We start from the raw sequence: 26,640 nt of genomic DNA, 5'->3' as shown, positions 1-26,640 counted from the left end.
TATTAACAAAACAAAGGATAAAAACCAAATGATAATCTCAATAGATGCAGAAAAACCTTTCAACAAAATTCAACACCAATTTATGATAAAAACTCTCCAGAAAGTAGGCATAGAGGGAACTTTCCTCAACATAATAAAGGCCATATATGACAAACCCACAGCCAACATCATTCTCAATGGTGAAAAACTGAAACCATTTCCACTAAGATCAGGAACAAGACAAGGTTGCCCACTCTCACCACTATTATTCAACATAGTTTTGGAAGTTTTAGCCACAACCGTCAGAGAAGAAAAAGAAATAAAAGGAATCCAAATCAGAAAAGAAGACGTAAAACTGTCACTGTTTGCAGATGACATAATACTATACATAGAGAATCCTAAAGATGCTGCCAGAAAACTAGTGGAGCTAATCAATGAATTTGGTAAAGTAGCAGGATACAAAATTAATGCAGGGAAATCTCTTGCATTCCTATACACTAACGACGAAAAATCTGAAAGAGAAATTAAGGAAACACTCCCATTTACCATTGCAACAAAAAGAATAAAATACCTAGGGATAAATCTACCTAAGGAGGCAAAAGACCTGTATGCAGAAAACTATAAGACACTGATGAAAGAAATTAAAGATGATACAAACAGATGGAGAGATATACCATGTTCTTGGATGGGAAAAATCAACATTGTGAGAATGACTATACTACCCAAAGCAATCTACAGATTCAATGCAATCCTTATCAAACTACCAATGGCATTTTTCACAGAAGTAGAAGAAAAGATTTCACAACTTGTATGGAAACACAAAAGACCCCAAATAGACAAAGCAATCTTGAGAAAGAAAAACGGAGCTGGAGGAATCAGGCTCCCTCACTTCAAACTATTCTACAAAGCTACAGTAATCAAGACAGTATGGTACTGGCACAAAAACAGAAATATAGATCAATGGAACAGGATAGAAAGCCCAGAGATAAACCCGCACACATATGGACACCTTATCTTTGATAAAGGAGGCAAGAATATACAATGGAGAAAAGACAGCCTCTTCAAAGAGTGGTGCTGGGAAAAGTGGACAGCTGCATGTAAAAAATGAAATTAGAACACTCCCTAACACCATACTGAAAAATAAACTCAAAATGTATTAAAGACCTAAATGTAAGGCCAGACACTATGAAACTGTCAGAGGAAAACATAGGCAGAACACTCTATGACATAAATCACAGCAAGATCCTTTTGGCCTACCTCCTAGAGAAATGGAAATAAAAACAAAAATAAACAAATGGGACCTAATGAAATTTCAAAGCTTTTGCACAGCAAAGGAAACCATAAACAAGACCAAAAGACAACCCTCAGAATGGGAGAAAATTTTTGCAAATGAAGCAACTGACAAAGGATTAATCTCCAAAATATACAAGCAGCTCATGCAGCTCAATAACAAAAAAACAAACAACCCAATCCAAAAATGGGCAGAAGACCTAAACAGACATTTCTCCAAAGAACATATACAGATTGCCAACCAACACATGAAAGGATGCTCTACATCACTAATCATTAGAGAAATTCATATTAAAAGTACAATGAGGTATCACCTCACACTGGTCAGAATGGCCATCATCAAAAAACCTACAGGGCTTCCCTGGTGGCGCAGTGGTTGAGAGTCCGCCTGCCGATGCAGGGGACGTGGGTTCGAGTCCTGGTCCAGGAAGATCCCACATGCCGTGGAGCGGCTAGTCCCATGAGCCATGGCTGCTAGGCCTGCGCGTCCGGAGCCTGTGCTCCACAACAGGAGAGGCCACAACAGTGAGAGGCCCGCGTACCGCAAAAAAAAAAAAAAAAAAAAAAAAAATCTACAACAATAAATGATGGAGAGGGTTTGGAGAAAAGCGAACCCTCCTACACTGTTGGTGGGAATGTAAATTGATACAGCCCCTATGGAGAACAGTATGGAGGTTCCTTAAAAAACTAAAAATAGAACTACCATATGACCCAGCAATCCCACTACTGGGCATATAACCTGAGAAAACCATAATTCAAAAAGAGTCATGTACCAAAATGTTCACTGCAGCTCTATTTACAATAGCCAAAACACGGAAGCAATCTAAGTGTCCATCGACAGATGAATGAATAAAGAAGGTGTGACACATACATACAATGGAATATTACTCAGCCATGAAAAGAAATGAAATTGAGTTATTTGTAGTGAGGTGGATGGACCTAGAATCTGTCATACAGAGTGAAGTAAGTCAGAAAGAGAAAAACAAATACCGTATGCTAACACATATATATGGAATCTAAAAAAAAAAAGTGGTTCTGAAGAACCTAGGGCAGGACAGGAATAAAGATGCAGACATAAAGTATGGACTTGAGGACACAGGGAGGGGCAAGGGTAAGCTGGGATGAAGTGAGAGAGTGGCATGGACATATATACACTATCAAATGTAAAGTAGATAGCTAGTGGGAAGCAGCTGCATAGCACCGGGAAATCAGCTCAGTGCTTTGTGACCATCTAAAGGGGTGGGATAGGGAGGGTGGGAGGGAGATGCAAGAGGGATGGGATATGGGAATATAAGTATACGTATAGCTGATTCACTTTGTTATACAGCAGAAACTAACACAACAATATAAAGCAATTATACTCCAATAAAGATGTTTAAAAAAAAAATTGAAAAAGAAAAAACCTCAGCAAAACTCTGAACACAGAGGAACAAGGGACTTTCCCAGTTGGTGAAGACACCCATGTGCTGGTAGGGTGGCGCACCTGAGTTCCAGGAGGAGAGGGCTTGGAAGCTACCCTGTCCTCCCCTCCCCATGACTTTGCCCTGTGCGCCTCTTCATCCGGCTAATTTGTATTCTTTTTAAAAAAATGTAACTGCAAGTATAGCTCTTTCCTGAGTTCTGTGTGTCCTTCTAACAGATTACCAGATGTGAGGTGGGGAGCTGTGAGAACTCCCAGATCTGTAGTCAAGTTGGACAGAAGTCTGGCAAGCCACGGGATACCATTTTTGGCTGCCATCCGAAGTGAGGGCAGTTCTCTGGGGACCTCGCCCTTTAACTGTGGGATCTGATACCAACCTTAGGTAGGTAGTGTCTGAATTGAAGGACATTGCCCTTACCTTGGGGCCTGTGCTAATTCTGGGTAGTTGGGGTCAAAATTGAATTGATCTGTCAGATACCCAGTTTGTGTCTGAGAACTGGTTTTTATGATCCCCTGGGATGCTAATAAAAATGTAGATTCCAGATTAGATCAGATAATCTGGGCCAGGGAATCCTCATTTTTCAGGAGTGCCTTAGTGATACTTATACTGGCGAGCCACTGGTGTACTCCCTAAAGCACATTTGTAAAATATAAACAAGTAGAATGAAATGAATCTTAATCCCACCACGAAAACATCCTGGTATGTCTCTTTTGACTTTCCGTGTAATTCCTTTTTATTATGATTTTGATCTTGCTGTATATTCAGGTTCGTGTTCTGCTTTTTCCATTTAATATTCTATCAGACATATTTTTCTTGTTATGATATACTCTTTTAAAATATAAGTAATCACTTCTGCAGTGTGTTTTCCTAACCATCTTGTCTCTTTGGGGGGTATTTATAATATTATCAGTTTGTCATTATTATGAATTACATTGTGATGAAAATCTTTCTCTCTGAAGCTTTTATGGTATTTGTTTTCATTACCTCAGGATTCCCAGAAGTTAGACTATTTGGTCTGTCACCACAGATGGTTTCAGAACTCTGGATAAGTATTGTCCACTGCTGATCTAAGGGACTGTTTCCATACCTTCTGTGGCAATGATGTTTATTTTTATAAACTTTGTTAACTTGATAGGTCAAATGGTATGTAATTATTTTAATTGTATTTATTCCATCCTTAATGCTGCTGGAAATTTTCCCAAGTATTTGTTTACTAATTGTATTTCCTTTTGTGAATCTTTGGTTCTTGACCCCCAACCCTATTCTTCCATTGGCATTTTGCTGTGAAATTAACCCTCTGTCTGCATATTTACCACAATTACATTTTCTTTATCCATTTACTCTGAAATCCTGGTTATATCTTTAATACACTGGTATTTAAAATTTTTATCTAGCCAAAATCTGATTACCTTTTCCTTGGTAATTTCTTCTATTGCTTCAAAACTTATAAAGCTTATCCTTCTCCAAAGATTTGATGATCAATGTTTGTTTTCTTGAGTATTTTTGCTTTTTAAAAACATAGATGATTAAATATGTCCCTCTTGAATCCAACTAGGAAGTACGTCGGTCTATGGGAAGAAATAATCTAAATTATTCTTTCTAAATGTTATGGTTCCACAATCACTTACTGAGGGATCTTTCCTTTCTTCTCTGATGATCTGGGATGGTTGCAGTTTTGCATTTAAGGCCCTGGTCTCTTTGCAGAACAACTGTTTGTCTACAGCTTTGGGTAAGAGTAAGTCTGTGTCATGTCCAGTTCTGCAGCCCCAGAGCTAAACAGAGCCCACAGGCTCTCCAGGAAAGCTTTAGAACGACCTTAAAATGTACATATGTGTAGAAAGGAGGTGAGTCCGAGAGGCGGCTGTTCCAAAGGGTAGGGATTCTTCTCCTGGAGAGCCATCCTGAACTTTGAGCTTCATGCCTTCGTATGACTGATCAAGTTTATTCATTTATTTACACTTTGGCACTTGAGGATTTTTTTCCAGGAAAATCCCCATCCATTGGCATGACTTGTTCTCAGCTTTTATTTTTACATTGCTTCTGTGAAATGGATAAATATTTTTAGATGTTCTCTTTTGCCACAAATGGGAGAAAATGGTGAAGGTCTTAGAGTCTGCTTGTGGTTTCATTTCATCGCATACTATATGCTTGTTGGTGTGAAAAGCACACTTTCAAAAGCACTGAGGCCCCAAACTGGACTTGGAGACTAGTCCCTAGAGCCCAGAGAATGAACACAGTCCTGCTTTTTCAAGTTAGATTCACCTCAGATTCACCTGACCTTGAACTCTCAACAGTCACAGCAACGTGATCGGGGCTGGTGACTTAACCCCTCTGAGAATTAGTTTCCTCATTTGCAAAATGGGGATAAAATAACCCATCTCAGAGTCCCTGTCCCTGGCACGTCGTAGGCGAGAGTTGCAAGTATTATTATTATCATTGTTGTTGTTATTAGTAGTAGTGACAGTCGATATTATTGATATTGTTTCTATTCTTGTTTTTTGTCATTTCTGCCAAAGAATGGGTTCTACAGATAAAGGGGGACAATGCTGGGCCCCAGGGCAAAAGCCTCAGAAAGAACCTTCCAGTCTTTTGTTGTGGGCTTGAATTCCATCTCTTCGGTTGGGAACGTGAGATGAAACAGGGAGATATATTCTGACTAAAATGTCCCAGAATGTCAGAGTTGAAGGTAACCCCAATACCTAGGGGACAGAGGTGACAGAGGATGCATATAGGGTTTCTGACCCTATGCATGTGGCTTATAATTGCATTTAGATTTCCACTTGGAATTTCATCGCCAGGAGTGAGCCGTGCATCAGTGGGAAATTTATTCCCTGTGCCGGGCCTTGGTTTCTTTGTCTGTAAAATGGAAATGAAGGGTCAGATGATCTGCGTGAGCCTTGCCAACTTTCCACTGCTGCTCTACGTAGAGCAGGTATCTCCTGGGAGGAGAATCGTGACCCACTGCTTCTCTCCCCACTGGCCAGCATCACGGATTCATGAGCCAGTAGGCTTGACAAATGACCACCTCCCCAGCACTTTTTGTGTGTTCCTCCCAACACCAAGTCCCCAATACAAGGCTCTGTGCTTCCAGGAAGGGGCTCGTAGCTTCAACCCTGCCAGCACCCCTACAAGTGCAGACATTGCCCCACTGACCGACATCAAAGTCATGGTCAGGGCCAATCTTGCTGCCCCATTCTCATCCAAAAGGAATTTGACCAAGGACAGTTCAGCGTGAATGAAGCTTCCCGTAGCGGTCCAAGAGGTAAAAAGTTCATAAACTCAGCTGCAAGTTACATCCTGTTTGGCACTGTGGGAAATCACTGGACTTAGGAACATATTTCTAGCCCTGAACCTCCTTCAGGAAATTATGTTGCCCTTTCCGACGCTCTGGCTATGAAATGCTATGGGAATTCCATTACACAGAAGTTCTGCTGCCTTCTCAGAGTTGTACCTGACGGGAAGAATGCCAGTCTTATCTAACTCGGAAAATGCATAATTCCATGGAAAAGCCCTGGAAACAATCCAGAGATTTCAAAACTCAGGGGTATTTAAATTATCCCGAGATGCCAGTGTCTGGAGATGAACCCATGCCACCGATTTCCTTTGGAGATGAAGGGTATAAGCACTCAAATGCTCCATGAGGGTCACTGTCAAAGTTAAGGCAGGCCGGATCCTTCTCTATTTTCTCCCTCAATTGTCGATAACTTCATTGCAGGGCACTGTTTTCCTCCTCATGTCAGCAGACCAGCATTTCTAGCTAAGCATGAAATTTCTGGCCTTTGCTATACGTATAAGACAGGTACTACATGACAGGGAACATGATTTGACCTGTTGCAATATGTTTTATTTTACCAAACATTTATTAAATGTTTTTGAAAATCTTTCCCTCTTCCCTTGGAATCAGAAAAGGTAACAGGGCTGGGAATGGTCTACCTGTCACCTGGCTGGTGATAGGGCTTTGGAATCAGAAGATACGACACTCATTCATTCATTCAAGCAGCACGCATTTACAGGGTAAATACCAGTTCCGGATGCAGTGTTTGCCACATCTGTCCCCTTCCTCCACCGTCTCTGGCTTGAATTTGACCTCCTGCTAGCATCTGAGACGGACTTCTGCATCTGCTAATGCCCGCACAGAGCAGGCATGGGCAGACGCTTTCTGAACGAATGCATTTTGAATGGGTTAATGACACAAAAATTCTATTCTCATGACATCTACCCAATTCCTGTTAGCCCTTGTGTCCTGTCCCAGCTCCATCATATATCCAGCCACTGGGGCAGGACAGCTGGCCAGGATACCTCCTGAAAACTTGGACTCTGAAGTAGATGCTCAGCTGTGTGTCCCAGGGAGGATGGGCAGGGCCCCTTGGGTTGCTGGCACCCTCTGAACACCCCATCTACAAACCCTTCCAAATCTCTCACCAGTGGACTTGGTGTGAACTTTGGGCTCTGCTCTGAGCAGCCCGTGGTCCTGGGAAACAGGGTCTTGCTTTTGTCCTGGTCTCCTTGGGCAGGACTCCCATAATGATCCCATCTGACAACACACTCCTGTTCCCACTGCCGTCTGCCCCACTCTGAGCGCCTGTCTCTGCTCCCCACGAGACACCTGGTACTCTGTTCGCTGTCCTTGAGAGCCTGGACCATTTCCTGGAGGCTCTATGGCCTTCAATTCCCTGTTGGCTCCCTCCCCGCCCAGGCTCAGGCCTCTGCCTCCTGGCCCCTCCCAAAGGCCTGACCAGGTTCTTTCTGGTGACGAGCGAGCTCAGCTTTGCCTTCCCCCTGCTGGGTATGTTTCTCGAGGACCAACCAAGGACAGGATCTTGTCCTGGTCCCCTCCTGCCTCAGCCAGTATCTTGCACGTGGACAGCCCAAGGAATATTTTGTGCTCTGAATTCTTGACATGAAGTAGCTTCCCCCAGTCGGTGTGAATTACAAGCTGGAGAGAGAACTTCAGACAATAAGGATCCTATTTCATATACTTTCAACTTGGAGAATTTTTTTTTTTTTTTTTGCGGTACGCGGGCCTCTCACTGCTGTGGCCTCTCCCATTGCGGAGCACAGGCTCCGGACGCGCACGCTCAGCAGCCATGGCTCACGCGCCCAGCCGCTCCGCGGCATGTGGGATCTTCCCGGACCGGGGCACGAACCCGTGTCCCCTGCATCAGGAGGCGGACTCTCAACCACTGCGCCACCAGGGAAGCCCTCAACTCAGAGAATTTTAAGCAGCTTTATTGAGATATGGTTGAGACACAGCAAACTGCACGTATTGTAACTGTACAATTTGGTAAATTCGGACATTTTTATACATTTGTGAAGCCCTCACCACACTTGGCGTGGAAAACACCTGCATCACCTGCAAAGGTTTCTTCCTTAGTCCTTCTCATCCCTCCCTCCCACCCGTGCCCACCCCCTCCCTTCCACAGGCAACCACTGATCTTGGTTCTGTCACTACGGATTACTTTGCATTTTCTAGAACTTTAGGTAAATGCAATCACATAGTCTGTAATCGTTTTTGTCTTGCCTCACTCAGCCTAAGTATTTTGAGATTCCTTTATGCTGTGTTTATGGAAAATTCTTTCCTTTTTATTTCTGAGTACTACTCCATTGGGTGGTTGCACCACAGTTCTGCTTTATCCATTCGCCTGTTGGATATTGGGCTGTTTCCAGGCTTTGGCTGTTGCAAGAAACCTTCTATGAGCCTGTGTGTACAAGTCTCTGGATGGATATTGCCTTGGGTCAATACCTAGGAGTGAGATAGCTGAGTCCTAGGTCAGGCTCACGTTTAACTGTTCAAGAAGCCATCAGACTGTTTCCCAAGGTGGCTGAGCCATCGTACATTCCCACCAGCAGTGTATCAGCGTGCTGGGTGCTCCCCAATCTGAAGATGCTTCTGGCTGAGTCCACAGTTTTAGCATTTCGAAAGACTGAGGCTGAGGAAATGCCAAGAGATTCGGGATTTCTCAGGAGCACTGAAACGTCTGGGATTGGAAGTATGTGTAATATTCCAGCTATTCCAGCCCACTTCACAGACCCTGCCAGGCTCTTGGCTACTGGGGTGGGGCCCTTTCTGCAACTCAGTGCTCTCCTCCCAGCTCCTGGGCCAAATGCAACCTTGTTCTAGGGACCAGAGTATGTCGGCGTGTGCACTTGGGGGAAACCGCACTCTCCTTGTTTGTGTTAGACTGCACTGATTTCCCTTCCCTTGTCCAAGCCACTGTAGAGCTCAGACTGTCCTGCACAGAACTGCAGGACAGCATCTGGTAAATGGATGAGCAGATCGGTCTCTTTGACTAAGAAGCAGTAATATTTGGATTTCCGTGGTGTTTTTCTAACACTTAAAATTATGATACTCTAACTTCTTAGTAGATCCTGATTTCAAGAGACCCAAGAAAATCAGATAATAAGAGAGAAGCTATGGACTTAGTAGCTTATAGAAGGGCTTTACATGATGAATACTAACTCTGGATGGCACGTAGTCCCTCAGATATTTACCGCCTGTTTTGTGCCAGGTGCTATACCAAACGCCACAGGGAAAGCAAAGGCAGAAACGACCAGGTACCTACTGACCATGGGCATTCCCGTGAAATGGCTTGGAGCTCGAGGGGTTTCAAAAGAATGAAAGCCTTGCCAGACTTGGGGAGATGCTAGAGAGCTTTGTAGGGTTGTAGAATTTCAAAGCAGGAGAGGTATAGAATTTGTAGGATTTCATGGGCTTAGCTGGGGGGAGTAGGAAGGCTTGAGTTGGGGCAAAGTGGAGGGAATTATAAGTTGAGAAAAAAGCAGGAGCAATGTCTTGGAGGTAGAGAAATGCCCAGCCACCGAATTTGCTGGGGAGTTAAGTCCAAGGGGAGAGGTAAGAGAGAAAAGGTTATGGGGGTACTGGGCATACTGCTGAGGTTCTTTAATAACCAGGAGAGGGAGTTGTGTCTCTGAAGGCAGGAGGAGGTGTGGACAGCTGGTGAGCAGGTGATGACAGCCAGAGCTGCCCTCAGGGAGAAACGCCCCAGCCTAGCATGGACGGAGTGGAGTTGGGGAGACAGCGGAGCAAGGATGCTGTTCGGATGCTTCCAGCAAAGACCAGGTGGGAGATGCTGAGTGTCTGCATCATGGTGGGGACAGAAGGAGGGGTGAGTGTGAGAGGAAACTCAGAGGGAGAGCACAGGACTAGAAAGCAATCCAATTCAGGGTCAGAGAGGGAGGAGCTTTAAGGTTGGGGGTGAGGTGATGCTGAAGCTGGTGGAGCTGGTGGGACTGTCCATTGTAATGGGACAAGTAAAGGCAGGAGGGAGCTCAGGATGGGGAAGGAATAACAGTAACTCCCCTGTCCTGACCTGACTACAGGTACGCCTCTGGTCCTCACGAGCAACCCTATCAGGTGGGCACTTGTAATACAGCTTAGGAAGCTTAGTTGGCATTACTTTTATCATTATACTCAGATAATAAATGAGGCATAGAAGGATGAAATCTTTAAGCGATTCCCTTAAGGACTCATGTCTTTGATGGTTATAGATGCTACATGGGTTCTTTTGATGCCACATCTCGTACATATTGACTTAGAGAAGAATGAAAAGATGGAGCTGAATGATATCATGTGGAAAAGTGAGGGAGTGGATGGTCATTGTACCAGTTAAGGTAACACGAGCTGCCTAAAAAATCTGAGACTTAACCCAACGCATGATCCCTCCCTTGGGTAAGAGTGTCCCTGGTCAGTGGTTGAGTCTGACCATCCCGTGACCCTGGGCAACTCTGGCTCTGCCCCCTTCAACATGTGCTTTACAAAGCTGCTGTGGGTGTGGACCCCGGGTCCAATCAGGAGAAGAAAGAGAGAAGATCCAGGTGTTATAATTCAGCTGCTTGGCCACACCTAACTGCAAGGGAAGCTGGGGGAAGAAAAAGAGAGTTTGGTGCTCAGCTTAGCGTCTCCGCCATTGTCACTGACAGAGTCCACACTCTGGTGAGGGTATTTGAGACCATCTGAAGGCCGTAACCTTTAGATCACGTCATGAGTGGAAACTCCTTTAGTCTATTAACAAGTAGGCAAGTATTCAAGTCCTGGTGAATGGATCACAGTCTTACCTTTAAATTCATAGCACTGAATCTGCTGGACAGTGGTGCTGCATTGAAAGGAACACTTAGTTCCAGCCTTGGCCCCATCTTACTAGCCTGTGACCCTGACAATGTCCTACTTCTCTGAGCCTCAATTTCTTCATCTGTAAAGACCAAGATCATGACACCTGGATCAAAAAGATAAAAGAGGACAACATATCTTATAGATGGTAGAATGCTACAAAAAATATAAGACACTATAGCTTCTCTGCATGATTATGGCTGCTCTTGGGTGGAGGGGATGCAAGTTAAGTGTAGCTAGAAATGAACACCCGCGTTTAGTGACTCTATCTCCATTACTAAGTACCCAGTTATCTGAACTGATAAAGTTGGCTCAGACCCCAGGCTGACTTCCAGAGTGGGTTATTGTACAAGTGACTGGGGAGTCATCAGAAAAGAGAGCACGATCAATGGAAGGCACTTTGTTTTCCTTAAGAGCAAATCCTAACAGTTTACATTTACCCTTTGCTTTACTTTTACCCAAACCATGCAGTGTTACTGTGATTCTATTAGAGATACAAGATGCCCTCATCTGTGGGTCCACAAGCCCAACAAATCACATTGCTTTCATTTTTCCATGTTTGGGTTCCTTTCTTTTCCTTTACGGTGTGAACACAAGCACACAATCCTGGCGTGATGGAAAGTCTTGTGATTTAACAGTAATTTTTAAAACAATACAAAATTATGGTATTAAATCAAAATTGGCAGCTATAATGTTAACGATGACAAGTTAGTCCACTTTGTTTACGTATCATCATTTTCTCAGTTTCTTGTTGTAAGATTACTTATTCTCCCACATGAATGTGTAATACTGTACTGAATACTTATCTAGAGCAGCTTTGCTCTTTTGAATCACTTCTAGAGTGGCGATTACTCAGTCAAAAGGAAGGAACCTTTATGTGGTTCTCAGTCAATGATGCCATGTTGACTTCAGAAAATATTCCTACCGCTTTACATTTTCACAAACAATATAAGAGTATGATTATTTCACAACTCCCGTGCCAGCACTGGGTATGTAGCTTTTCTATTATTTTATTGATATAACAGCTTTAATTGCTATCTCATTCTTTTGTTTTTAGAGCATAACAAATACAAGCTTATTTTAGAAGAATTATAAAATTCAGATATAGGCAAAGAGAACAAAACAAAAGCCACCTGTAATTCCATCTTCTAGAGATAGTCTAATATGATAATGTCTTTCCAAAATTATTTCTATGCACATATATAAGGATACAATAGATCATGCTTATTTAAAAAATAATGCAAGTGTTTGCACTGGATACCGGACCTTAACCTCTTTTTCATTTAATAATATGTCACAGCATTTGTTTGGAAACTATCAGAAAGTATATTTCTCTTAATTCCACATTTTAGGACATTCAACTTAGCAGTCTTGACTCTTGTTTTAAAACTCTAATTAATCAGCCTTGTACCAAGCCTTTTGCCAACATTCTCAGTGTGTCTTTAGCGTAAATCGTGGCAGCGGGATTCCTGGGTGAAATTTGTTGTCTTGATGCATTTCCACATATTTATCCTTGAATCGCGTCATTCCACACGGCTCAAGTTTCCCAGACCCGCAGCAGGAGGAGGCAGTATAGAAGTCTTTCCCAATCGAATAGGTGGAAAACACATCAATTTTTAAGTTTGACTTTGCTTTTTGACAAAATGAAATATTTTCAAAGCTTAGCGATCATGTGAATTTATTATTTTATAAATAATTTATTCATGCCCTCATTTTTAAATTGTTTGAGAACTCCTACTTTATTAAGGAGTTCAATTATTTATCTTACATAATGAGAATATTTCCATTATGTTGTTCTGCTTTTCATTTTTTATAGGTTGTATTAATGTATGCATACTTGTGATTTTTAGGTTTGAAAAATCAACAAACATCTTTGTGTATTCTGAATGCAGTATTATGCAGAGAAAGGCCAAACCTGTACCAGGGTTTTTTTTCACTAACATTTTCTTCTAGCTTTAAATTTTTTTCATTATTTTATGATTTCACTTAAAAAGAATCTGTCTATCTTTAATTCTGATGGAATGTGTTTGACTCAACGGAGATAAAGGTCTACACTAAGCAGTTAACCAATTATCTCATCACTCTTTTGAATAATTCATCCTTTCAACAGTTATTTGAAATACCATCCAAGTAAGAGGAGAAATTAGCACTCTTTTATTTGGGTGAGCGGATAACTGTCTTCAAATATTTTGATGCCTCTGATGTGGACAGAGGATTAGACAGGTCCTCCGTGGCCCCAGAGAGCAGAGACTGGAGCAGTGGATGGAAACAAATGTGACATTTACCAGGAGGCACCAAGGAGCCGATTCATTGCCGGGAGGTGCCAAGAGATGGCCTGGAATTGAAATGGTCACCTTGGCAAGAGTCACCCCCATTCCAGAACTGCCCTCAACGTGCTCCCCTGGCCATCTGTGGAGACTGGCTCTACCAAGGGCCTCCGACCCTTTCTCATCCTGAGAGCCCCTGATTCTGTCAATCTGGGGCAAATCTGACTCAAGTTTATGGCATTAGATATAGAGAAATGCAGGGCTGGCAAAGGCTGCAGCACATCAAAACAAACGGACCTTTCCGACAGGGCCATACAGAAGCAGCGACTCAGCTACCCTGGTGGTCTCCGTGCATCTCATCCACAGTGGGCACCCTTGACCAATTCAGCCCAGTGTAAGAACAGAGCGGAGACAGTGGCCGGCATGCACTCTCTCATGGAGGGATTGCTGTATCTGGGAAACTATTTGCTCTGTTTATTTTGAGCTAGAAATATTGCATCTTATTTGTGTGTAGTTGTTTAGTGACAGAGAAAGATTAGGAAGTCTAAATTTAACAAATGCTAAATATACCCTTGTTCCGATGAAAACTATGACAGTTATTTTCCCACCTGGTAGAAATGTACAGGAAATAATACTCCCACTATCCCACAGGCAAAGGAATGGCACAGTTTTCCTCTTTGGAATTGTTTCTGGGATGGAGCCTGGCATTGCTACATGAATCCAGTCTGGTCAGAGTTATCCCATCTATTTAAAGGGCGTGACACTTGATCCCTGAAAGTTCAAAAGATGAGGCAGAATGCCCTTAGTCGGTGCTCTCAGCAGAAAGTCTGGCCACCGTTACTCTGAGAAAGCAGAGCAACGCCAGCTCCGGGCCTTCCTCGCGTCCCCTTGTAAGGGCATGGCTCCCGGGGCTCCGCTCGCGAGTGAGCTCACGGGAGCTGACCTGAGCCTTCAATAAGGGCATGGCTCCCGGGGCTCCGCTCGTGAGTGAGCTCACGGGAGCTGACCTGAGCCTTCAATGTGGCCCACATGCCCTTGAGAGGTTTGTTTATGTCCAGGACAGGGAGCAGGGGGAGAAGTACCTGGAAGCCTGGCATGGATAGCACCACCAGCACAACCCTGATTCACACAATTTACGCTGGGGGCCGTGGGGCCGTGCATATGTGGATGAGGGGTGGGGGGGACTGGAGACAGGAACCTGTTCTAGAGGTCTCCCTGACTTTGAGCCTGTTTCATCTTCACCAATCCTGACAGGTGTTTCTCATGACCCGTTCCTGGGGGTGGTCACAGACATGGTGATTGAGAACACGGGCCCCAAAGGGTGGGTCTGAATCCTGGTCCCACCGCTGACTCACCAGCTGTGTGACTCAGGCAAGCTACTTAGCTCTCTGGGCCTCCACTTCCAATCCTTCATCTGTAAAATGGGTGTGAAAAAGGCTCCTGTCTCACAGGGTTGCTGAGAGTGTTAAATGACTCATATTCCAACATACACACACACACACAGACACACACACACTGCCATGCACCTGTGTGTCTTTGTATAGTGTTTCGTGTTAGTATTTATTCAAAATATGTACTGGGTGCTGGGCAAGCAATGCAGACAGTGATCCTGATCTCAGGAAACTGTCCTGCGTTTAGCCCTTCTGTCTAGAAGGGATAAGACGTGCTCTCCTCCTAGGAAGGGAAAGCAGATTACCCTCTGTTTATCTCCTTCTAGACTTTCTGAGATAGATCCCCAGTGACTCAGAAATTAGTATCATGAATTCACCTAACAGCCAAGGAAAAACACCAAAGCAAAGAACAGGTGTTTAACACACAAAACCCATCTTGGTGGCCCATGGCCAGCTATCCTGCTATCTGATTCTCCTTTTGTTCCAGATGCTTTGTCCTGGTCTTGTCTATGCCATTGCAGACTTGCTCCCACTTAGACCCAATTCCCAGTTCGTTTACCTCACCTGGCTTCCTCTGAAATGGAGCCTTTGCCTCTCTGGTCCTTCATCCCCAGTACCTCAGCTCCCTGGAAAGGATAGGACATCTTCTAGGCTAACCAGATAAACACAGGACACCCAGGAAAATTTGAATTTCAGATACTTGGGACATACTTCTACAAAGAGTTAGTCATGCTTATTTGAAATTCAAATTTAACTGCCATCCTGTGCTTTTATTAGCTAAATCTGGCAGCTTCTTTCTTGCTTTGGACTGATCTGGAGACGATACCAGCCCTAGCCAACCCTGAGGACACAGCCCCCAGCCACCCACTTCCCACTGCCCCTTGTCCCTTTCTCCATGTCCAGAAAGGGTACTGGCCCTGAATACACGGACCTCCCCTCCTTCAAGGTGGAAGGGAGAGAAGCTCCACTTCTGGTAAACACTGGCTGTGTGCTCAGGGAGTTCAACTTCCAACTCAGCTGAAAATCAGTCCTGGCTCTTGCCCAGGTAGTTGACACATCCTTTATCACGCATGAATGAGTTTCAGGAGAACAGATGAGTTGGAGGTGTATGGCTGGCCTGCGATTCCCAATGTCCTCCTTAAGAGCCCAGGCTTTCTGGATTTTTTTTTTTTTTCAGATATTAAGCCAGGTTTTCATCTCACAGACAGGAATCCTCCCACAGAGCTCTGCAAAGTGGGAATCTGGCCACGGAAGAGGAAAACCGGCCTGTGGAACCACTTGACTTTTGCAGCCCGCAAAGCCCAACAGAAGTAGAGGGAAGAAAGTTAAGAGAAAGCATCTACTCAGAGGCCCTCTCCCTGGGACCACAAATTAGCTGTAGAGCAATCAGGGGATGAGAGTCGGAAGGAGGATGAGGCTGCACGTCCCCCCAGGGGTCCGCGATACAGGCTGGGAGGAAGGCGGCGGGGCAGATGTTGTAATTAACGTGGATCGTAAGCGGGCAGCAGGCACATCAGCCCAGTGACACCTGTTATGATGGATCAGAAATCAGCTTGGCAAGAGGCCTTCTCTGTGTCTGTTTCACCACATGATTTATATTTAGACTCGTACATGAAAGGCAGATCTGAGGCCAGACACCGGGAAGCAGGCAAAATGGGGGAATTGGGCATATTAGAGTCACATCAATTTCCTTGGTATCCACAGAGCATGGGCTCACACAGCCCACTGCTGTGGGGCTAATCGCAAGAGGGTTTATTCCTGCAGGAGAGGAGAAGGGTGGGTCTGGGGAGGTTTGTGTATGTTCACAGGTGACAGATGGGTTCAGAATGATCCTGTGTTAATATCACGGTTCCCAAGTTTTGCTTAAAAATGGGGAAAGGGAGGAGGCTAGATCCTGCCAGTGAAAGATAAACAAGGTCTTCCTTCATCAGCTTAGTATCCCAGTTTTTGTAGGAAACACTGACGCTAGGAAGCACTTTTGTGATTAGAGGTGGAAATCCCTGTTTAGTCAGGGCGTGGTTGATTCTTGACAATGGGCCATGCCATGCTGTTGTCATACTAAAGTGGCCATCCTGTAGAATTTCACATGGAAAACATCTGCCTTCTTCTGCAGGGGTGGGACACACCTCAATACCCCACCTGGGACTTTTGCGTCATCCAGAGTGTGGAAGTGCATCAAGGGCCCATTAAAATGCAAAGACACCAGTGGCAATAGGGAGGGACAGAGTTCCCCTAGTGCTAGTCCTATATGATCGACAATAAAAACGCAAGGCTTCAGAGAAGGTGGGTCTTCAAGAGACACCCCCTCCATCCCACCCAGCTCTGCTACCTGGGGTAGGTCAAGGGTTTGGGGATGCTGTCTGGAGCGCTTCATCCTTCCCTTCCTTCCTAATCCAGAATCAGGAAAAAGTCCTTTGCTGCTTTAGGAAATTTCATTCAGAAACTCTTGTGAATCTGCTACAGCCGTACTGCTTTGTTCTCAAGCTTTCAGAGCTGTGAGACATTGCAGGTCAGTGGGTAAATGTCTCAGCCCTGTGTTCAGAGAGATCCCCATTTCAACCATCTGAGAATGGGGCTATAACTCCTTCCTCTTGGGTCTGCATTGGGGTTGAACAAGATAATTTCTGTCAAATGCTTAGCCCTGGGGTGCAGTCAGTGAATATACAGGAGCTATTAGGATCAGGAGACAAAGGTGACTGTCTGTGGAAGGGGGACATGAACAGAGAGAACTCAGGGCTCAACAGGCCTTAACCCTGCCGGACAGGATGACTGAAGTTGAGAAAGAGGGTGACAGTGGAAACAGCAGGGCCCTGGGGAGCCCCATTAATAGAAGAGGGAGGGGTTGGCACTTCGAGGACATGGGAGCGCCACCTGGCCATGGCATCAGTGCCGGCTGGGGGCTGGCTGCCTTCCAAAGGCTGGGAATGACCTTTGCATTGACTGTTCCTCATGCCTGGAGTGTCCTTTACTCAGAGTTCTGCAAGGTTGGCAACCCTGTCTTTCAGAGAACAGCTCAAAATTCACTTGTGCTGGGACTCTTATGGGTGCCTTCAATCAGCTCTCTGAATTCTCCCCCAGCTCTCAGCCCTAGAAGGCTGACCCACGTGGACTGGGTTTAAAACTGGACAAGTCCTCTACATACAAACCTTCAAGTTGTGTACTTTCAAAGATGCAAACACGCATTCACATGTCCAATCGCGTAAGTTAGTTCACGTGTCTGGCGCACTTTGTCACGTGCGTGCATCCTCTACAAGTGGTTGTGCTTTTGTGTACTTCACTGTACAGTATTGTATAGAGTACAGGAGCACTCGATGCCAGCCCCTGGATGCTAGCCATTGTACCGTACTGCTGTACTTTTCAAGGGACTGTACTGTAAGATTAAAAGGGTTTATTTTTTGTATTTCTTTGTTTTTTATGTATTGTTTGTGTGAAAAGTCTTATAAACCTCTTACCGTACAGTGCTATATAGCTGACTGTGTTCGTTGGGTACCTAGGCTAACTTTGTTGGATTTATGAACAAATTGGACTTATGAACGTGCTCTCAGAATGGAACTCGTTCGTATTTAGGGGACTTACTCTACCCAAAATTTGATGTATTAGGGATGATAAGATGACAGACACAGAGACAACTCCCTTGAAAGAGAGAATACTCCCTACAGTTCCCAAGAGGAGAGGGTGCACCACACCCGCCGGGCCACGTGGGGAAGCACCAGGGTTGGTCAGGAGGTGGGGGGAGCGAGAGGAGATTCTAACGTGGTTTTGTGGGAAGAATGGAGGATTTGGGGTGGACAAGCTCAGCAGGCTTAGGGTTCAAGAGTTGGAATAATTTAGCAGGCTCTGGGTTAGAAGTGTGGTCCCTAGTTGTTCGATACCTGGTCTTGGGTTGATTTAGGGTGGGAAGAAGATTGGCTTGGTGTATGAGAGTTGGATAAAGGAGTTGATTGGGGGTGTGGGCTCAGGGTTGGTTGATTTGCATAGAAAAGGTGTGCTGACAGGCAAGTGTTTTGCTGTCTCTAGGAATTAGCTAGTCCTGAGAGGAGAGGTTCCTTCCAGGGTTCATGAGACTTCAAGGTGTAAAAGCATCATAAAATATAGAAAATACAAAGCGTGATTAATACAGGCTGCAACCATGGGCTCCTGTGTCCTCTGGGGCACTACTGGGGGGCAGCTGGGAGGTGAGAGGAAGAGGACATGACCAGAGAATTCACTCCTGCCCCCTCCCTGGCAGGCTGTCGCTTGACCGAAGGCACTCACTGCTTCTTCCAGGCTGGGCTCCTCTGCATGACTCTTTCCTTGTTTTCTGTCAACCCGCCTCCCCCATTTCTCCTGGGTGACTGTACCATTCCTTAAGAGCCCCCTAAGCCTCTCCCACACTTGGGGGGGGGATATTTTTAAAACCCTTTTTGAGTTGTCCTAATTTGAGTGCACCCTCTGTTTCTCACTGGGACTCTTACTAATACCAGAACTGAACCCAGTAGCAGACCCTCTGACCTTCACAATAAGTTCTGGAGTTGGCTCGCTCCTATGTGCAATGACCACAGGCATAAACTCTGTACTAGTGACGTGATTAACGCACAGCATGTGGAAGCATCACGATGATCATGTTATGGGATGAAGTGTAGGTGGACAGCAAACACTGTGAGATCAGGTGCTGTGGCACTTAGTCACCATGGCAACAATAATGATCATGGAGCTTGTAGAGTTATCCGGCTTCTGCTTACCACCCAGGCAGCGTGCAGAGAGAAAAAAAGAAATTAACGCTGTGAATATGCAATTAAGAACACGCTTGCAGAGCCAGCTTCTCAGGAATCCTATTCTGTGGTCTTGGGGTAGACATGGTGAGAGGGAGCCCTAGTGCAGGTGCTGGTTATGAGGGTCACAAGGTAAAGCACCAAATGAGAGTTCAACAAACCGGGTCTCAGTAAGGTCAGAGTGATGGGAAGGGGGAGTCATGGGGAAGGGATGCAGATCTGGAATGAGGCTCCACGTTTCCCTGAACCTCCCACGTCAACATGAATAGTCCCTTTTTAAAAAAAATAATAATCACGGCAGCCTGATTATTCTAATTTGGCTGTGCCATCTGTTTCCTATTTCCTTGGAAGACCCTGCCTTTCACACTTTTCTCAGAACACTTTCCTTACCACATGGCTAAAGCTGTGTCTTCCCATCTCTCATTTATTCCCCATCACCTCACTCTGTTGTCTTATTGTCTTGCTGTCTAGGGCTGCCTTAACAAAATACCACAGACTTGGGGGCTTAAGCAGCTTATTTTCTCCTGGCTCTGGAGGCTAGAAGTCCAAGGTTGAGGTGTCAGCAGGGTTGGTGTATGGCAAGGCCTCTCTCCCTGTTTTGCAGAAGGCCACCTCCTTGCTGTGTCCTCACATGGCATCTTCTCTATGCCAAACGGGAAGGAATCTCTGGTGTCTCCTCCCATTTTACAAGGACACTAGTCCTATCAGATTACGGCCCCACCCTTATGACTTTATGTAACCTTAATTACCTCCTTAAAGGCTCTGTCTCCAAACTCAGTCACGTTGGGGGTTAAGGCTTCAACATACGGATTTGGGGGAGACAAAATTCAGTCCATAACACCTGCTTAGGAACAATTATCAAGAGGTGGTCACTGTTTTTTATTTTTCACATTTTGAGGTCTATGTCTTTTACTGGAGCGTCATCTCAGTATCGTCTGGACAGAGCCCTTCTTTGTAACACTCACTGCTCTAGCTCTGTATCTAGAACTAGGCCAAGAACAGAGCATGTTCTCAAAAACATTGGTTAAAGAAATAGATTAAAAAGTTGTGTATAAATGGTTATACTCCCTTGCAGAACACTCTAAACTCCTCCAAATGCCCTGGGCATTTTAACTTTACTGGGAGCAGGCAGCCAGATTTTTGATTATGGAGTGAAATGATGAAAGTAATTTGGGGAGTCAATGTGGTAGCGACCTGAGGATGGGCTAGAGGGGAATAAACAAGGTGGTCAAGTCTTTGGGAGACTATTAAACCAATCCAAATGAGTAGAGATAAGATGAGGATCTAGCCTTACGGTTACAGCCGTGAAGATGAGAAAGGGGGATACATTTGAGAGACATACAGGGGAAGAATTGAAAGAAGGAGATTTACTTGGAGGTAGTGTGAGAGAGAGGTAGCAACAAAGGAGAGCTACAGACAACTCTGTAAATGAGCCTGGATGCCTAGAGGACAGCAGTCCTGTGGATTGACACAGGGCAGCAGGGAAGGGGTCTGTGCATCCTTTTGGTCCTCCCTCTGATGTCAGCCATGGCTACGGTAAGAGCTGCACATAGACTTGGATCAGCGTTGTACTGATCGCTGCTCATCTCAAGAGCATGGCTCTTGTCTCCTACTTCTCGTGTGGCATGCCTGTGGAAGGCTGGTTGGTATTCATGCCTGGGCACCTCTGAAGTTTAGGAGGGCTGATATCTCATGGACCAGCCCTCAACCATCGGGAGATGGGCACTGGTAGATACACGGGTCTCCCTTTTGTCCCTTGGGCGGACAGTACTGAGTTATCTTTATTCTCTCCTCATGATATCCTGGTGGGGTGGGTCAGCTTGACATCACATTGTAGAGTCTATCAGATAGATTGTATTGTTTGAGATAATACTGGGCACATGTGTGCTTGCTGGACAGGTCCTCTGGGACTGCAACGGAGATGTGGCCTGAACATCACACATCCAGAAATGAGAGCTGTTGCCAGGAATTTGTGCATTTCCTAATGGAGGGTGTAGGGGAGAAAAGGACAGGGTGCACGAAACTAAGTCATGAGGGAAGGACCACTGGGATTGACTCACCTCAACCTGCATTTACTGGGTGTCCTCCAGGTGCCAGCTGTGCCAGAAGCAGGAGCACTGGCATAAATATGATGTGGTTTCTGACCTCTTGGTACTTACGGTCTGTTGGAGAAGGCGGATACAAATGGAGGGCAGCCCCCAGAATAACAAGTATAAAAAGTACAAGTGACACAATAGAGAATGTGATCCCTAGAATTACCAGAGATCAAAGTCTTTTCGTAAAAGAAGGCTCCCTGACCCCTCACAACCAGAAATGACCTCTCCCTCCTCTGAAATCCAGTTGTATTCCACATTTGACCTTCTCTTTGCATTTTTTCATGTATTGCTCATCCCAGCCCAAGTGTCTCACACATAAGAACTCAATGGATAAAGAAGATGTAGTACGTATATACCACAGAATATTACTCAGCCATAAAAAAGAATGAAATAATGCCATTTGCAGCAATGTGGATGGACCTAGAGATGATCATGCTGAGTGAAGTAAGTCAGACACAGAAAGACAAATACCATACGATATCACTCATATGTGGAATCTAAAATGATGATACAAATGAACCTGTTTACAAAACAGAAATAGACTCACAAATATAGAAAACAGGCTTTGGTCGCCAAAGGGGAAAGGTGAGGGGGAGAGATAAATTAGGAGTTAGGGATTAACATATACACACTACGATATATAAAACAGATTATCAACAAGGACCTACTGTGTAGCACAGGGAACTCTACTCAGTATTCTGTAATAACCTGTATGGGAAAAGAGTCTGAAAAAGAATGGATACATGTATGTGTAGAACTGAATCACTGTGCTGTACGCCTGAAACTAACACAACATTGTAAGTCAACTACACTCCAATATAAAATAAAAATTAAAAAAAAGAACTCAATGGACCTTTGTATATTTGATTGATAAGTCGGTCAGGCAAGAAGAAAGAGGGGAGGGAGGGAGCAGAGCACGCAGACGAAGTGATCAGAGACTGAAGAGGGGGACAAGACCTGGATGGCTGACCAGGGAACGGGGTCAGGAGAGAGGGGCCAGGCAGGGGTAGTGCCAGATGGAGAGGGAGTGACACTGGGGAATGAGGAAGCACAGTGGCTGGGATGGGGTAGGTGGCAGCGCAGGGCAGGAGGAAGAGAAGCAAAGGGTTTCCTCCAGCCAGGAAGGAAGATCCTGTCTTCAGTGAGTAAGCACAAAACAAAGATGCCAGGAACTGAAACGAGGGGGCCTATGTCCGCAGGCCCTGACGTTCTCAATCCCGCAGCACGCCAGCTTGATGCTAGAAGAAAAGAAACCCATGGGGTAGAGCAGAAGACTTGCAATTGAGAATTTCATCCAGCCTTTCAAAGTGATCCCGTAGAAAGCAGCTGGGAGCCGAGGTTTCATCTCTGTCTTGTGGCCCAAAACGATGCGTTGTGTCTTGATTTGTTGCAGGAAAGGGTAGACACCTGTGGTTTTCTCAACTCCGCCTTCCACGTCTCCTCCATTCACACCCCAACTTCATGCACATCTTGACCATCACAGCAGCCCTGAGCTGGTTAGAGCAGCTCTTACTCTTCACCCCATTTTAGAGAGGATGGTCTCAAGCTCTGTGTTCCTGAGGCAACTTGGCCTTTAATTTCATCTAATGTAATACTTTGCTCCACTGGGGTGTGCTGGCCTCCAAGTCACTGGTGAGCTGATCAAACCAATTACCTGTGCCTTCTCCAGTGAAAACAGACACGGAGACACACTGACCTCCTTTGGAGAATGTTCCGAGCACAGACCATGCCTCTGCTCTCTGATTGCCCAGGTCAGCCGTTCAGGCCGCTGGTTATAATCAGTGTAACCCTCTAACCTATATCGCTCTGCATCCATTTTGTGTCTTATCATCCCTGTAAGATCACGTGCTCATTAAATGCTGGGACCTGCCTACCAACTGAAGGTGATGCAAGCTGTGAATCCAAGCAACTATCCCACAGGTGATTATTTTGAAAAGATCCTAAAAAAGTAAAGAGATCCCCCTTTATGGAGTTGCTGACAGGCAGTTGCAAAAGTAATGGGCTTGCTGTCTCTTTGCTTTTGGTAGTTTGTAATTGGCCGCCAGTGCATTAGGCTCAAACTAGAAGTCAGATATAGCTGACACTGAAAAACTAGTTTGAATGTCACTTTTACCTTTTCAGCATTATGGAGACAGCTTCACCCAAAAATAGCCACCCATGAAATAAAGTCTATCTGCTAAATATATTCCTTAAATTTAAATGAGGGGACTTCTTGGGAACCTATGGGTGTCTGGGCTGGATGCTAACAGCCTGAAATGAGTACGAAAGACACCAACTCCGTGGAGGTCTGGCAGTCTCCGTGGTGACATCTCAGATGACCCTGGGGTCAGGGAAGGTCGCACTGAAGCCTAGCAAAGCAGGCTTCTGCCAAGGCCTCTGGGAGCGGCCAACAGGAGGCAAGTGCACAGGAAAACCAGTGCAGGCACAGCCAGGGAGGGGACAGCAGCCCAAGAAGCTAAACCCCCTGAACTCTCCATTCCTTTCCATGGGAATCTGAGTTTGTTTGGGAATCTGCTTCCTCACGGCATTCTAGCTTTGGCCTGCCTGCTAAACAGACCCCTAGCGCACACATGTGGACATGGCCTGTTTCCACGGCTCTCTGCTTGGGAGTCACCTGGCCTTTCCAGCTGGTGGCATCCCCAGGACCTCATGGCATCTGCTCCTTCAAGTCCATTGCCATGTTTGTAGTGGTCGGGGACGAATCAGAGTTGACAGCTGGGCAAATTTTCCTGTCAACTGCACCTCGCGTTTCATTTACATTAATAATTTTATTTAATGTTCACAATGCAGTGACCTTGGTGTTATCAACCCTATTTTACAGATGGGGACACTGAGGACAGAGAGTTTAAGCGATTTGCCCGAAGTCACCCAGGCACTACGTGGCAGAGCTGGGGTCAAGCTCAGGTGCGTCTTTGTCCAAAGCCTCCATGGCTCCACGACAGGTGTCACTGCTCTGTTTCTGGGGCTGAGAATCCCACCCTGACAACACTACCAGGCAATTCCTCTGACGTGTTTGGACTCGTCCAAGTTTTCTCAGGACTTCACATATTTCTAACACAGTGTAGAAAATTGAGGCAACCTGTCTACAGGATAACATTGATTTGATCAACTTAGCTACAAAATTTATTTGAAAATGTCAGAATTATTGTTTGACATGGACAGTCCATGCATTGACTAAGTAGCCAGTAGATTTTATTTTAATAAACTGATGGGTTTAATAACTGGCCGTAAGGTCTCCATAGCAACTACTCACCCCAGCCACCCATAGCACGAAAGCAGCCACGGACAATGTATTAATGAACAAGCATGGCTGTGTTCCCCAAGCACGCTCTTTACCAAAACAGACAGCTGCCGGATTTGGCCCACAGACTGTAGTTTACAGACCCCCCTTCTAAGTTGTAACGTGAAGATCATGAAGGTTCCTATCACACAGGAACGTTGAGGAACTGTGAGATGCTTGTAGGGCTCTTAGCACAGAACCTGACAGACTGATAGAGGCTTAGGTTAACGCTGCGCTCTGATTGGTTCAGGTGTGGAGGCCGAGGTCTGTATTTACCCATCTGCAGAACTTGGGACTCTCCTACCACCTCTCCAGGCTACATATCTGTAAAATTTAATGGTCACATGGATTATCGTTGGTCTTCACCAAAGTCAGACTCATTCAGGTGAACAAATGATTCCTGAACCTGCTTCACATGCCTCATCCTCCTGGTGCAGGAAGAAGTGGACGATAGGGGTGAGGCGTGGTAGGCCCTGTGAATTCCCCCTCTAAGTATTTCTAGACGTCGCCTTTCGGTTCTGCATCTTTCCATCCTTACCATCACCGTCTTATTTTCCATCTCTATCACTGAGGCTGTCTCTCATCTTACCCACTTTAATCTCTCCCCCTGAGGCTACCAGGGTGATCTTTGTCTACTGCAAGTCTCATCACGTCACTCCTCTGTCTCAGAGACTCAGTAGTTTCTGCAAACTTCCACAACCTTCTTTAGCCCATAAGTCCTTAACTGGAGGCAGAATGGACTGGAAGGGCGTGTACTAGACCATTATCTGGTTACCTCTGTGGGAGTTGCAGATGAAGACAAAAGGAGTAGGGTTACACTTCTTACCTTATACGCGTCTGTGTTTCCTGCGTAACTCATGCTGTATTCATTTTCTATTGCTGTGTACCTGTGACCCCCAAACCAAGTGGCTTAAAACAATAAACCTTTATTAGCTCTCAGTTTCTGTGTATCAGGAATCCCGGAGCAGCTTAGTGGGAGGTTCTGGCTTGAGGTTGCTGTCAGGATGGTGGTTAAAGCTACAGCCATCTGAGAGCTCAGCCGGGGCTGCATGATCCACTTCCAAGCTTACTGATGTGGCTCTGGGCTGCCAACCTCGGCTCCTTCCTGGTTGCTTGCTGGATCCTTAGCTCCTGCACACATGGATCTCTCCCTGCAGCTGCTGAAGTGTCTTCATGACTCTGCAGCTAACTTCCCTGGGTGGGTGATCCAAGAGAGCAAGGAACAAGCTCTCATCCAAGGGTGGGGAGCTAGGCTTCACCTCTTGAAGGAAGAAGTATCAAAGAATATATGGATGTATGTTAAAACCCCCACGTATGCATGTATGCATTTTTTAGCATGCATATCTCCGGATATATTTCTTTGCCCATGTATGGAAGTGCATGGGCCAAGAAACCAGGTAGACCTGCTTTAGATTCCAAGTTTCCCTTTGTGCTTATAATAGGCTCTTAAACAAGGCTATTATCGTCCCTAAGCTTCCATTTTTATCTGTAAAAAGAGAACAAGGATACCTAATTCCAAGGAATGCTAAAAAGATTAGATGAAATCACGCGTGGGATAGATGCTTAATAAAATGTGTCTGTTATGATGCAGGGCAGACTGGGTCCCTTGCAGCCTCACCTCCCTCCACCATCCTGGGCATCTTGGGTTCCAGCCATGTGGACCGGTTCTGTGCTCCCTCCGACCAGGGCTGCTCCCACACACATTTCTTCTGCCTGCGGCGCCCTGCCACCTTCATAATTATTCTTGTTTTTATTAATAATCAAAATTACCATTCTATATGAACCCACAAAGGACTTTAAACACCAAAAGAGCTTATATGTTCAGTAGTACTATAGCACAGAAAACCAAAACGTAAAAGGGTAAATTCCTGCTTCCAGTTCCCTGCAGAGACAGCTTTCAATGGAGAAGTGTTCCTGAACACAGTCACAGCTCTGGGAGGCGGAGCCCGTCACGGACCTCTCCTGACATTCTTCGTTCTGGCTCTGCACGTGGGAAGGATAGTTTAGAAGGTGAGGTCTATTGACACAAGCAAGTCT

This window comes from Delphinapterus leucas, chromosome 8 (genome assembly GCF_059928025.1).
Source record: "Delphinapterus leucas isolate spDelLeu-1000000601 "Yukka" chromosome 8, BTC_Dleu_Yukka2, whole genome shotgun sequence".
Lineage (NCBI taxonomy): Eukaryota > Metazoa > Chordata > Mammalia > Artiodactyla > Monodontidae > Delphinapterus > Delphinapterus leucas.
Note: the sequence above shows the minus strand (reverse complement) of the source record.